At 53.2% G+C, this 5,000-nt stretch overlaps 1 non-coding gene across 1 annotated transcript in view; it reads right to left on the bottom strand.

The window, feature by feature from the left end:
- LOC124587104 overlaps positions 1-1,429 on the bottom strand; it is a 1,910-nt gene extending 481 nt beyond the window's left edge. Inside the window, exon 1 of the ribosomal RNA XR_006975265.1 lies at positions 1-1,429. This exon is cut by the window's left edge and continues 481 nt beyond it. This is a non-coding gene — a ribosomal RNA (small subunit ribosomal RNA).
- Between the last annotated feature and the right edge of the window lie 3,571 nt (positions 1,430-5,000).

Raw genomic sequence — 5,000 nt, 5'->3', positions numbered from 1 at the left:
CTCGTTCGTTATCGGAATTAACCAGACAAATCGCTCCACCAACTAAGAACGGCCATGCACCACCACCCACCGAATCAAGAAAGAGCTATCAATCTGTCAATCCTTCCGGTGTCCGGGCCTGGTGAGGTTTCCCGTGTTGAGTCAAATTAAGCCGCAGGCTCCACTCCTGGTGGTGCCCTTCCGTCAATTCCTTTAAGTTTCAGCTTTGCAACCATACTTCCCCCGGAACCCAAAAGCTTTGGTTTCCCGGAGGCTGCCCGCCGAGTCATCGGAGGAACTGCGGCGGATCGCTGGCTGGCATCGTTTATGGTTAGAACTAGGGCGGTATCTGATCGCCTTCGAACCTCTAACTTTCGTTCTTGATTAATGAAAACATACTTGGCAAATGCTTTCGCTTCTGTTCGTCTTGCGACGATCCAAGAATTTCACCTCTAACGTCGCAATACGAATGCCCCCGCCTGTCCCTATTAATCATTACCTCGGGTTCCGAAAACCAACAAAATAGAACCGAGGTCCTATTCCATTATTCCATGCACACAGTATTCAGGCGGGCTTGCCTGCTTTAAGCACTCTAATTTGTTCAAAGTAAACGTGCCGGCCCACCGAGACACTCACTCAAGAGCACCCTGGTAGGATTGCAACGGGGTCCGCCTCGGGACGCACGAGCACGCACGAGGCGCGTCGCACGCCTTCAGCTCGCCCCACCGGCAGGACGTCCCACGATACATGCCAGTTAAACACCGACGGGCGGTGAACCAACAGCGTGGGACACAAATCCAACTACGAGCTTTTTAACCGCAACAACTTTAATATACGCTATTGGAGCTGGAATTACCGCGGCTGCTGGCACCAGACTTGCCCTCCAATAGATACTCGTTAAAGGATTTAAAGTGTACTCATTCCGATTACGGGGCCTCGGATGAGTCCCGTATCGTTATTTTTCGTCACTACCTCCCCGTGCCGGGAGTGGGTAATTTGCGCGCCTGCTGCCTTCCTTGGATGTGGTAGCCGTTTCTCAGGCTCCCTCTCCGGAATCGAACCCTGATTCCCCGTTACCCGTTACAACCATGGTAGGCGCAGAACCTACCATCGACAGTTGATAAGGCAGACATTTGAAAGATGCGTCGCCGGTACGAGGACCGTGCGATCAGCCCAAAGTTATTCAGAGTCACCAAGGCAAACGGACCGGACGAGCCGACCGATTGGTTTTGATCTAATAAAAGCGTCCCTTCCATCTCTGGTCGGGACTCTGTTTGCATGTATTAGCTCTAGAATTACCACAGTTATCCAAGTAACGTGGGTACGATCTAAGGAACCATAACTGATTTAATGAGCCATTCGCGGTTTCACCTTAATGCGGCTTGTACTGAGACATGCATGGCTTAATCTTTGAGACAAGCATATGACTACTGGCAGGATCAACCAGGGAGCTGCGTCAACTAGAGCTGAGCAGCCGGCCGCCCGGGAGTGTGTCCCGGGGGCCCGCGCGAACACGCAAGCGTCCGCTCAATTATTCTGCAAACAGGAGGAGGCTGAGCTCCCCTGCACAATACACCTCGAAACCCTCTCAGGTCCCGGCGGCGCGCAGCGCCGTCCTAAGTACTTGGTCGGGTTCGAGAGAGGCGCAATCGCCCGGAGTTTGGCGAGTAGACGCTTTAGGTGCGACCACCCGTGCTCCCAACTGAGCTTGCCGCTGCCGACAGAGGCCCGGGAGCGTGCTGTCGTGGCATTGCCGGCGGGAGACAACACGCGCCACCTACGGTGGCCGGCAGCTCCAACGCCAGCGCCACAGAAGGACAAAAGCCCCACTTGGGTGCCGAAGCGAACTCTCCCAGCACAGCGCACGCGCCAACACGTCCGCACAGCTGCGATACAATCCACCTGCGAGAACCGCAGAGGCGACCGAGCAGCAGACGGCGTCGCGGCGCCGAGCGCCGGGCGGCGGCGCATCCTCAGCGCACACAGTCCTCAATCGGACCAGCACACTGCAGATGTCCACCGCGCTTCGCACCGGGCCCGCGAGGACCTACTTTGGCCGCACGGCGCCGCGTGCAGGGTGCGCCGGCGCGCAGCTGCGCCGCCTGCCGCCTCCGTCGGCCGGCGCGCCTGCCACTGGCCGCCCCCACCAGCCGGCTGTAGCGCGTGCGCCCACGCACCGCGCGGCCAGCACGCCGGAAGGCCCCCCCTCACCGGCCGGGGACGGTCCCACCCAGCCACCGCCGCGTATCGCTTCACACCCACATGCCATTCACGTTCGTGGGCATGGTGGGTATCGCTGAAACAACCGGTTGGTAGCTCAACCGATCGTCGCCATCACTGATTCACCTCTAGCGAGAACAACCGCACCACAACGGTTTACCAGTTCTTCATTTGCGTAACGTCACCAGCAAACGTAGACGTCCATCGCCATTTGCAAATTCAACGATTGTTGCATGCCTGTGTCAGGTGTCACGACACACTATGTCTGCCCACATACACGCAACAACATGTGCACGCTTCGCGAACACGTGGAAGGTGGCCCCCGTACGTATGCGATGTCCATTGCGCGAACGACTGTCAACCGGCCTCTGTCGCATGTCGCAGATGTGGAACGCAGTGCACCATGCTATCACGGTGTGTGAGAAGAGACGACTACGTCTGACAACACGCGCCACTACATCAACAGACGGCTCATGCTGATCGCCATCCACGGCATACCATACTGCAATCCAGCTCTTATAGGGAGACGACACGTAGCTGAGTGCACAATATTTGGACCGTATGGTTCGCCGTTGTTGGCGCAGTCGTGGTACGGTCACACATGTACCACGATGTATCATTCAGTACATGAGGACCAATGTGCGGTACAGTGTGTGATTTGGACGTACAACATCAGCGGACAGTTGCCACAAGCCGTACCACAACGTAGGCTGTGCTTCGCCATGCGAATGCCAATGAACAACTGCGAAGGGCATTGAGCATGTACGTCCTGCCGCCATCCGCATTACAGTGTATAGCTGCAAGGTGTTTAACATGAAGCGATACTCTGGGGACCGGGCAGTGCGAGTAGCAAACTATATTGCGGGGGTTGCAGTTAGGCAACACTACACTAATTTAACGCGTCGTATGACAATTACAGAGCAGGTTAAGGCCCAACGTGTGTTGGGTTAAGGCCCAACGTGTGTTGGGTTAAGGCCCAACGTGTGTTGGGTTAAGGCCCAACGTGTGTTGGGTTAAGGCCCAACGTGTGTTGGGTTAAGGCCCAACGTGTGTTGGGTTAAGGCCCAACGTGTGTTGGGTTAAGGCCCAACGTGTGTTGGGTTAAGGCCCAACGTGTGTTGGGTTAAGGCCCAACGTGTGTTGGGTTAAGGCCCAACGTGTGTTGGGTTAAGGCCCAACGTGTGTTGGGTTAAGGCCCAACGTGTGTTGGGTTAAGGCCCAACGTGTGTTGGGTTAAGGCCCAACGTGTGTTGGGTTAAGGCCCAACGTGTGTTGGGTTAAGGCCCAACGTGTGTTGGGTTAAGGCCCAACGTGTGTTGGGTTAAGGCCCAACGTGTGTTGGGTTAAGGCCCAACGTGTGTTGGGTTAAGGCCCAACGTGTGTTGGGTTAAGGCCCAACGTGTGTTGGGTTAAGGCCCAACGTGTGTTGGGTTAAGGCCCAACGTGTGTTGGGTTAAGGCCCAACGTGTGTTGGGTTAAGGCGCAACATAGGTTAGGTTAAGGCGCAACATAGGTTAGGTTAAGGCGCAACATAGGTTAGGTTAAGGCGCAACATAGGTTAGGTTAAGGCGCAACATAGGTTAGGTTAAGGCGCAACATAGGTTAGGTTAAGGCGCAACATAGGTTAGGTTACGGCGCAACATAGGTTAGGTTAAGGCGCAACATAGGTTAGGTTAAGGCGCAACATAGGTTAGGTTACGGCGCAACATAGGTTAGGTTAAGGCGCAACATAGGTTAGGTTAAGGCGCAACATAGGTTAGGTTAAGGCGCAACATAGGTTAGGTTAAGGCGCAACATAGGTTAGGTTAAGGCGCAACATAGGTTAGGTTAAGGCGCAACATAGGTTAGGTTAAGGCGCAACATAGGTTAGGTTAAGGCGCAACATAGGTTAGGTTACGGCGCAACATAGGTTAGGTTAAGGCGCAACATAGGTTAGGTTAAGGCGCAACATAGGTTAGGTTAAGGCGCAACATAGGTTAGGTTATAGCGCAACATAGGTTAGGTTACGGCGCAACATAGGTTAGGTTACGGCGCAACATAGGTTAGGTTAAGGCGCAACATAGGTTAGGTTAAGGCGCAACATAGGTTAGGTTAAGGCGCAACATAGGTTAGGTTAAGGCGCAACATAGGTTAGGTTAAGGCGCAACATAGGTTAGGTTAAGGCGCAACATAGGTTAGGTTAAGGCGCAACATAGGTTAGGTTAAGGCGCAACATGGGTTAGGTTAAGGCGCAACATGGGTTAGGTTAAGGCGCAACATGGGTTAGGTTAAGGCGCAACATGGGTTAGGTTAAGGCGCAACATGGGTTAGGTTAAGGCGCAACATGGGTTAGGTTAAGGCGCAACATGGGTTAGGTTAAGGCGCAACATGGGTTAGGTTAAGGCGCAACATGGGTTAGGTTAAGGCGCAACATGGGTTAGGTTAAGGCGCAACATGGGTTAGGTTAAGGCGCAACATGGGTTAGGTTAAGGCGCAACATGGGTTAGGTTAAGGCACAATATGGGTTAGGTTAAGGTACAATATGGGTTAGGTTAAGGTACAATATGGGTTAGGTTAAGGTACAATATGGGTTAGGTTAAGGTACAATATGGGTTAGGTTAAGGTACAATATGGGTTAGGTTAAGGTACAATATGGGTTAGGTTAAGGTACAATATGGGTTAGGTTAAGGTACAATACGGGTTAGGTTAAGGTACAATACGGGTTAGGTTAAGGTACAATACGGGTTAGGTTAAGGTACAATACGGGTTAGGTTAAGGTACAATACGGGTTAGGTTAAGGTACAATACGGGTTAGGTTAAGG

Source organism: Schistocerca americana, unplaced genomic scaffold (genome assembly GCF_021461395.2).
Source record: "Schistocerca americana isolate TAMUIC-IGC-003095 unplaced genomic scaffold, iqSchAmer2.1 HiC_scaffold_578, whole genome shotgun sequence".
NCBI lineage: Eukaryota > Metazoa > Arthropoda > Insecta > Orthoptera > Acrididae > Schistocerca > Schistocerca americana.
Note: the sequence above shows the minus strand (reverse complement) of the source record. Positions and strands in the feature narration are given on the sequence as shown.